The sequence below is a fragment of the Chlorocebus sabaeus genome, chromosome 6 (assembly GCF_047675955.1).
Source record: "Chlorocebus sabaeus isolate Y175 chromosome 6, mChlSab1.0.hap1, whole genome shotgun sequence".
In the NCBI taxonomy this organism is placed as follows: Eukaryota; Metazoa; Chordata; class Mammalia; order Primates; family Cercopithecidae; genus Chlorocebus; species Chlorocebus sabaeus.
Window position 1 is genome coordinate 44,008,517 of NC_132909.1, and position 9,892 is coordinate 44,018,408.

Sequence of the window (9,892 nt, forward strand, 5' to 3'; positions counted from 1 at the left end):
CTGGGTGTGGTGGCTAACACCTGTAACCCCAGTACTTTGGGAGGCCAAGGTGGGCCAGTCGCTTGAGCCCAGGAGTCCAAGACCAGCCGGGGCAACATGGCGAGATCTCCGTCTCTACAAAAAAAATGCAAAATTTAGCCATGGGTGTTGGTGCATCCTGTGGCCCCAGCCACTCAGGAGGCTGAGGTAGCTGGGGATCACTTGAGCCCTGGGGGTCGAGGTTGCAGTGAGCTATGCTTGTGCCATTGCACTCCAGCCTGGGTGACAGAGCAATTTCCTGTCTCAAAAAAAAAAACAAAAACAAAAAAAAAACAAAAAAAATTGTGGTGCTGGAGTCTCTGAGGTAATGCAGTGTAAGAGCTGGGGCTCCCCTGCCTGCACCCGGGGCCTCTGCAGATGACCAGAGGAACTGCCCCTCAGGAGCTCAGACTGCCCAGGGGGCCCCAAGACCCATGATCAATGCCAGGTCCTGCCAAAAAGCGCATCCGGGATAATTGTCATTTCCCCTAATTAAAAACATGTTGGCCAATTTCCTGATGGAGAAACAAAGAAGCAGAAAAGAAAACAAATAAAAACCCTGCAACCCCTCCCTTAATCACTCAGCTCGCAGAGATAATCTCCGTTGGCATGTTCATGACCGCCTTCCGGCGTTTCTTTGCCTGCATTTTCAAAACGGTCTTATTATATTTTTGTTCTTATCCAAGAAATGTGACTGTATTGGAGAAGAAACAGCCAACAAGATAAGCAGAGAGAAAAAATAAATAGAAAGTATACCTCTCGGCCGGGCGCCATGGCTCACGCCTGCAATCCCAACACTTTGGGAGGCCAACACAGGCGGATTACTTGAGGTCAGGAGTTTGAAACCAGCCTGGCCAACATGGTGAAACCCCGTCTCTACTAAAAATACAAAAATTAGCCGGGCGTGAAAAAAAATTAGCCAGGCGTGGTGGTGTGTGCCTGTAATCCTGGGTACAAGGGAGGCTGAGGAAGGAGAATTGCTTGAACTTGGGAGGCAAAGGTTGCAGTGAGCCAAGATCACGCCATTGCACTCCAGCCTGGGTGACAAGAGTGAAACCATGTCTCAAAAAAATAATAATAAATAATAATAAACAGCCGGGCATAGTGGCTCATGCCTGTAATCCCAGCACTTTGGGAGGCCAAGGCAAGTGGATCACTTGAGGTCAGGAGTTCAAGACCACTCTGGCCAACATGGTGAAACCCTGTCTCTACTAAAAGTATAAAAAATTAGCTGGCTGTGGTGGCAAATGCCTGTAATCCTAGCTACTTGGGAGGCTAAGGCAAGAGTATCGCTTGAACCCAAGAGTTTGAGAACAGCCTGGACAACACAGTGAGACCCCTATAATTTAAAAAAAATTTTTTTTTTGAGACAAGAGTCTCCCTTTGTCACCCAGGCTGGAGTGCAGTGGTGCAACCTTGGCTCACTGCAACCTCCACCTCCCAGGTTCAAGTGATTCTCCTGCCTCAGCCTCCTACGTACCTAGAATTACAAGCATCTGTCACCATGCTCAGCTCATTTTTGCATTTTTAGTGAAGACGGGGTTTCTCCATGTTGGCAGGCTGGTCTTGAATCCTGACCTCGGGTAATCCACCTGCGTCAGCCTCCCAAAGTGCTGGGATTACGGGGCTGAGCCACCACACGCTTGGCCAAAAGTTTTGTTTTTAAATTTAATGTTTGTACTTCTTTCCCCTGCTTAAGAAAAATACAACATACATCTCTTGGCCAGGCGCAGTGGCTCACGCCTGTAATCCCAGCACTTTGGGAAGCTGAGGAGGGTGGGTCACCTGAGGTCAGGAGTTCAAGACCAACCTGGCCAACATGGTGAAACCCCCATCTCTACTAAAAATACAAAATTAACCGGGTGTGGTGGCGGGTGCCTGTAATCCCAGCTACTCGGGAGGCTGAGGAGAGAGAATCACCTGAACCCGGGAGGCAGAGGTTTCAGTGATGCAAGATCGCTCCATTGCACTTGAGCCTGGGAGACAGCGCGAAACTCCAACTAAAAAAAAAAAAAAAAAAGCCGGGCGCCGTGGCTCATGCCTGTAATCCCAGCACTTTGGGAGGCCGAGGCGGGCAGATCATGAGGTCAGGAGATTGAGACCATCCTGGCTAACACGGTGAAACCCCGTCTCTACTAAAAATACAAAAAAATTAGCTGGGTGTGTTGGTGGGCGCCTGTAGTCCCAGCTACTCGGGAGGCTGAGGCAGGAGAATGGCGTTAACCTGGGAGGCGGAGCTTTCAGTGAGCCGAGATTGCGCCACTGCACTCCAGCCTGGGTGACAGAGCAAGACTCCATCTCAAAAAAAAACAAAACAAAAAAAAAACCATTCATCTCTCTCACACACATACACACTCACATAAACACACACACACATATATATACACACACACATGCACACATAGCTACAGCTCATGTAGGACGGGAAAGGCTATTAGCCCCACCCACCCAGCAGAGCTCCACCTGAGGCAGGTCAGAACAGGAGACAAATTAAAGTTCAAGGCCTGGGCAGTGGCTAACGCCTGTAATCCCAGCACTTTGGGAGTCCAAGGCGGGCAGATCATCTGAGGTCAGGAGCTCAAGACAGCCTGGCCAACATGGTGAAACCCCGTCTCTACTAAAAACACAAAAATCAGCCGGGCGTGGTGGCGTATGCCTGTAATCCCAGCTACTTGGGAGGCTGAGGCATGAGAATTACTTGAAGCCAAGAGACAGGTTGCAGCAAGCCAAGATCGTGCCACTGCGCTCCAGCCTGGGCGACAGAGTGAGACTCCCTCATCAAAAAAAAAAGAGAGAGATACGTGATTCATCCAGAGTTCAGGCTTGATCCCTGACATGGATGAAACTGTCAAGTTATTTAGGCTAATTTCAAAAACTTTTTCTGTGTGCTATTTTATTTTTTTGAGACAGGCTCTCACGCTGCCCCCAGGCTGGAGTGCAGTGGCATGATCATAATTCAATGTAGCCTCCTGGGCCCAAGCAACTCTACCTCAGCTTCTGGAGTAGCTGATACTACAGGCGCGAGCTACCACACCCGGCTAATTTTTAAAGTTTTTGTACGGGCAGGGTCTTGCTATGTTACCTAGGCTGGTCTCGAACTCCTGGGCTCAAGGGATTGCTCCCGCCTTGGCTTCCCAAAGTGCTGGGATTACAGGCGTGAGCCACCATGCCCAGCCTCTTTTATTTTGAATACCAAAATAATACAGTAGCTTCCCCTTACCTGTGGGGAGTATGTTCCAAGATTCCCAGTAAATTCCTGAAACTTCAGAAAATACCCAACATGTATACACTGTTTTTTTCCTATGCATACATACATACCTATGATAAAGTTTAATTTATCAATAAGACACAGTAAAAGATGAACAACAATAACATAATAAAATAGAAAATTAATAAAATTAGGATTTCTCAAACATAAGCACTGAAATACTGACACAATTGATCTGATCACTCAGAAGATTACTAAGTGACTAGGGGGCTGGTAGTGTCTACGGAGAAGATTACTAAGTGACTAGGGGGCTGGTAGTGTCTACGGCGTGGGCACACTTAACAAAGGGATGATTCACATCCGGGGCGGGAGGGAGCAGGGCGAGGGCTGATTTCATCACACTACTCAGAACGGCAGGCAATTGAAAACTTATGAATTATTTCTGGAATTTTCCACTTGATATGTTTGGATTGAGGTTGATCGAAGGTAGCCAACACCACAGAAAATGAAACCTCAGGCCAGGTACAGTGGCTCACACCTGTAATCCCAGCATTTTGGGAGGCCGAGGTGGGTGGATCACTTGAGGTCAGGAGTTTGAGACCAGTCTGACCAGTATGGTGAAACCCCATCTCTACTAAAAATACAAAAATTAGCTGGGTGAGGTGGCAGGTGCCTGTAATCCCAGCTACTCCGGAGGCTGAGGCAGGAGAATCACTTGAACCTGGGAGGTGGAGGTTGCAGTGAGCTGAGATTGCAGCACTGCACACCAGCCTGGGAGACAGAGCAAGGCTCGAGAAAGAAAAGAAAAGAAAAAAAAAAAAGAAAAGAAAGAAAAGTGAAACCTCAGATAAAAGGAAATCACTGTATACTGTGTGAACAATTCAAATTTGCAGAGTCCCATCGAATAGAGAATCCGACTCCCACCCCTTCAGTCCTTCCTGAGGGTCTGATGTGTCTCTCCTATTGCCCGAATGTATGTGTCCTCCTGGAAACCTAAGACCCATGTGACAATATGAAGAGGTGGGGGCCGGGTGTGATTCACACCTGTAATCCCAGCACTTTGGGGGGCCAAGGTGTGTGGATCACTTGAGGTCAAGAGTTAGAGACCAGCCTGGCCAACATGGTAAAACCCCGTCTCTACTAAAAATACAAAAAAATAGTCAGGCATGGTGGTACACACCAGCTACTCAGGAGGCTGAGGCAAGAGAACTGCTTGAACCTGGGAGGCAGAGGTTGCAGTGATCTGAGATTGCACCACTGCACTCCAGCCTGGGGGACCGAACAAAACTCTGTCTCAACAACAACAACAAAAAAAATGTGTGTATATATACATGAAAGATGAGGTTTGCCTATGTTGCCCAGGCTGGTTTAGAACTCCTGGCCTCAAGCGATCCTCCTGCCTCAGCCTCACATAGCACTGGAATTCCAGGCATGCACCTCCACACCTCCAATGATAGTTACTTTTTGTCAAGTGTTCAGGCAGGCCTGCTGGGACCCAGTACCACAGCAGCTCTGTGAGTTGAAAACCATGGTCCAGAGGAGGCTCAGAGTGAGAAAGGGCTTTCCCCAAAGTTGAATTTTTGTGTGTAGGGTGTGAGGTAGGGATCAAGATTTATTTTATGCCACACAGATACCCAGTTACTCCAGAAGAGTTTATTAAAAAGCCCGGGGCTGGGCACAGTGGCTCACACTTTGGGAGGCCAAGGTAGGCAGATCATGAGATCAGGAGTCCGAGACCAGCCTGATCAACATGGTAAAACCCTGTTTCTACTAAAAATACAAAAGTTAGCCAGGCGTAGTGGCAGGCGCCTTTAATCCCAGCTACCCAGGAGGCTGAGGCAGGAGAATCACTTGAACCCGGGAGATGGAGGGTGCAATGACCCGAGATCGGGCCACCGCACTCCTGCCTGGTGACAGAGCAAGACTCTGTCTTAAAAATAATAATAAAATAAATAAAATAAAATAAAAATAAAAAGCTCATCCTTGCCCAAGCTCACAGAGGTAACGAGAGACAAAACAGGATTCCAACCCGCATTCCTCTGAGTCAACCTGGAACATTCTCCAAGTCTCCAGAGGGCCTGTCGTCATGGCCATCTGAACATGCTTTGCCCTGTCAGCAAAATGCAGTATTTGAAAAGTCACGAGCGTTTCCAAAGGAAGCAGAGTGAGGCGGCCTGGGTTAGCTCCAAGGTGCTTCCTTCCTGCAGGGATGGTGCAATGTCCCCAGCTGTCTACTGCCCATTGTGACTTCACCTTCTTATACATTTATTTTTTATTTTTTTAATTTTCCTGCCTTATTCCAAGGGAGAAGGCTGCGTGTGCATTTCCGCGGGGGAGGTATTTGCCGAGGGGAAGTTCACAGTCATACTCACATCCAGAGGCTTTGTGCATTGGGAGATGTTCCAGAGGAACTGCTCTGCCCCCCAGCCTGGTGGGGCAAACCCCTGCCTACCCCAAAGCACCAGGACTGCAGGGGGCACAGCCAGGTTCCCAGGCCACTCTTAGAGTTGCACAGTGCTCCCTAAACCTTCCCAAATCAGAGAGAGAGAATCCATTAAGCACCCAGAAAATCTAGGAGTCTCCCTAGGCTCCTCCTTCAGCCAACTTCCCATGGCCCTCCCAACCCAGGCAGCAGAACATCACTCCCTGGAGCCTGTACCTGCTAACCGTTTTTTGTTGTTGTTGTTCTTTGTTTGTTTGTTTGTTTGTTTTTTGAGACAGAGTCTCTCTCTGTCACCCAGGCTGACTAGAGTGCAGTGGAACGATCTTGGCTCACTGCAACTTCTGCCTCCCGGGTTCAAGTGATTCTCCTGTCTCACTCTCCTGAGTAGCTGGGATTACAGGCATGTGCCACCACTCCCAGTTAATTTTTGTATTTTTAGTAGAAACAGAGTTTCACCATATTGGCCAGGCTGGTCTCGAACTCCTGACCTCAGGTGATCCACCTGCCTCAGCCTCGCAAAGTGATGGGATTACAGGCATGAGCCACTGAGCCCAGCATCTTTTTTTTTTTTTTTTTTTTGAGATGGAGTCTCACCCTGTCACCCAGGCTGGAGTGCAGTGGTGCGATCTCAGTTCACTGCAACCTCCGCCTCCCGAATTGAAGCAATTCTCCTGCCTCAGCCTCCCGAGTAGCTGGGACTACAGGCACCTGCCACAATGCCTGGCTAATTTTTGTATTTTTAGTGGAGACGGAGTTTCACTATATTGGTCAGGCTGATCTCGAACTCCTGACCTCAGGTGATCTGCCCGCCACAGCCTCCCCAAGTGCTGGGATTACAGGCGGAACCACAGTGCCTGTCCCCTGCTTATTTTTGTTTTATAGAGATGGGGGTCTCACTAGGTTGCCCAGGCTGGCCTCAAACTCCTGGCTTCAAGTGTTCCTCCCACTGGAGTAGTGTTGTTGTCTGGGGTAAATACCCAATATTTGTTGTCTCATAGGCATGGAAGACTAGGACTCAGACATACAGAGTGAGATTCAGAGTGTAAGTTTAATCAGCAAAAGAAAGAGAAGCACTTTCTCTGCAGCAGAAGGAGGGATCTTGAATGGGTTTCCTCTTCCTCCGTAAAAAGCAGTGAGTTTTATGGATGAGCTTAAGGAGGTGGTGTCTGATTTCCATAGGGTACAAAAGATTGGTTGGACCAGGTGTTTCATTTGCATAGGGTGCAAAAAACTGGTTACAGCTAGGTGTGTAATTTGCATAGAGTGTGAAAAGCTGGGCTTCCCACCCTAATCTTTTTTTTCTTTTTTTTCTTTTATTTTTTTTGAGTCAGAGTCTTGCTCTGTCTCCCAGGTGGAGTGCAATGGTGCGATCTCAGCTCACTGCAACCTCTGCCTCCCAGGTTCAAGCGATTCTCCTGCCTCAACCTCCTGAGTAGCTTGTATTACAGGTGCCTGCCACCACGCCCAGCTAATTTTTTTAGTAGAGATGGGGTTTCACTATGTTGGCCAGGCTGGTCTCTCGGCTGGGCTGGTCTCGAACTCTGACCTCATGATCTGCTGCCTTGGCCTCCCAAAGTGCTGTGATTACAGGCGTGAGCCACCGCACCCGGCTTCTTAATCTTTTATTATGCAGATGAGTTCTCTAGCTGGCTGGCACCATGTTGCCTGTTCATTTTTTTTTTTTTTTTCCCGAGACGGAGTCTTGCTTTGTCGCCCAGTTCGGAGTACCGTGGCTCAATCTCGGCTTACTACAATCTCTACCTCCTAGGTCCCAGCAATTCTCCTGCCTCAGCTTCCTGAGTAGCTGAGATTACAGGCGGCCGCCACCATGCCTGGCTAATTTTTGTATTATTAGTAGAGACGTGGTTTCGCCATGTTGGCCAGGCTGGTCTCGAACTCATGACCTCAGGTGATCCACCTGCCTTGGCCTCCCAAAGTGCTGGGATTTCAGGCATGAGCCACCCTACCCAGCCAAACTAAAGCCTGTTTCTTTACTGTACACGTAGTGACCAAAAAAAAGGGAAGCTGGAGCCCCCATGTTGAACATGCCTGGCCCTCAGATAGCCCTTTTCCATTGACACAGCTGCTGGCATTCATCCCTGGAAGCTTCCAGCTTGCTTATCCATGTCTGCAGCTCGATGTTTCAGGCTGCTCTTTGTTAGAAAAGAAATGAGTTGGCCGGGCACTGTGGCTCACGCCTGTAATCCCAGCACTCTGGGAGGCCAAGGTGGGCAGATCATGAGGTCAAGAGATCAAGGCAATTCTGGCCAACATGGTGAAACCCCGTCTCTACTAAAAATACAAAAAATTAGCTGGGCATGGTGGCAGGCGCCTGTCATTCCAGCTACTCGGGAGGCTGAGGCAGGAGAATTGCTTGAACTCAGGAGGCGGAGGTTGCAGTGAGCCGAGATTGCGTCATTGCAATCCAGCCTGGGCAAAAAGAGTGAAACTCTGTCTCAAAAAAAAAAAAAAAAAAGAAAAGAAAAGAAAAGGAAAAGAAAAAAAAGTGAGTTGGGGCTGGGCACGGTGGCTCACGCCTGTAATCCCAACACTTTGGGAGGCCGAGGTGGGTGAATCACAAGGTCAGGAATTCAAGACCAGCCTGGCTAACATAGTGAAACCACATCTCTACTAAAAATACCAAAATTAGCTGGGCATGGCGGCACATGCCTGTAATCCCAGCTACTTGGGAGGGTGAGGCAGGAGAGTAGCGTGAACCCGGAAGGCAGAGGTTTCAGTGAGCCGAGATTGCACCACTCCACTCCAGCCTGGGCGACAGAGTGAGACTCCATCTCAGAAAAGAAGGCTGGGCACGGTGGCCAAGGCTGGTGGATCGCCTGAAGTCAGGAGTTTGAGACCAGCCTGGCCAACATTGTGAAACCCCATCTCTACTAAAAATACAAAAATTAGCTGGGCCTGGTGGCACACGCCTGTAATCCCAGCTACTCAGGAGGCTGAGACAGAATTGCTTGAAGCCGGGAGGCAGAGGTTGCGGTAAGCCAAGATGGCGCCACTGCACTCTAGCCTGGGTGACAAGAACAAAACTCCGTCTCAAAAAATAAAAATTAAAAAAAGAAAGAAATGATTTGGTGGCTGCTTTTTGTTAAAAGGGAAATTCCCAGGACTCTTTTACCGTCACTACCTGCCTAAATAATTTCTATCTCCTGTATCACGACCACAACCTCCCAAACTGCTGTGATTATAGGTACAAGTCATGACAACTGGCCCCCAGCTCATTGTTTTGTTTTGTTTTGTTTTCATTTTTTAAAGCTCATGATCATTGTTCAATGCATTGTTATTATTATTATTATTGTTTGTTGTTTTGCTTTTGATTTTTGTTTTTTGAGACAGAGTCTTGCTCTTGTCGCCCAGGCTAGAGTGCAATGGCGTGATCTCATCTCACTGCAATCTCCACCTCCCGGGTTCAAATGATTCTCCTGCCTCAGCCTCCCCAGTAGCTGGGATTACAGGCAACCGCCACCACACTCGGCTAATTTTTCTATTTTTAGTAGAGACTGGGTTTCACCATGTTGGCCAGGCTGGTCTCGAAACTCCTGACCTCATGATCCACCCACTCAGCCTCCCAAAGTGCTGGGATTACAGTTGTGAGCCACCAGGCCCGGCCTATTATTATTATTTTGAGACAGGTTCTCACTCTGTCTCCCAGGCTGGAGTGCAGTTGCAGTGGCACAATCATAGCTCACTGTAACCTCAAACTCCTGGGCTCAAGTGATCCTCCCACCTCAGCTTCACACATAGCTGAGACTACAGGCACATGCCACTATGCCCAGTTAATTTTTTACTTTTTGTAGAGACAGAGTCTTGCTATATTGCCCAGGTTCGTCTCAAACTCCTAGCCTCAAGTGATCCTCCTGCCTCAGGAGGATTTGAGATTTCAGGCACGAGCCACTGTGACTGGCCAAAGGTTTTATTTTACTTTTTTTTTTCAGACACGGTCTCACCGTGACCCCCAGGCTGGAGTGCAACGCGTGATTTTGGCTCACTGCAAACTCCACCTCCGGGTTCAAGTGATTCTCCTGCCTCAGCCTCCTGAGTGCTGGGATTACAGGCATGTGCCATCATGCCTGGCTAAATTTTTGTATTTTTAGTACAGACAGGGTTTACCATGTTGGCCAGGCTGGTCTCAAACTCCTGACCTCAAGTGATCTGCCTGCGTTGGCCTCCCAAAGTGCTGGGATTACAGGAGTGAGCCACCGTGCCTG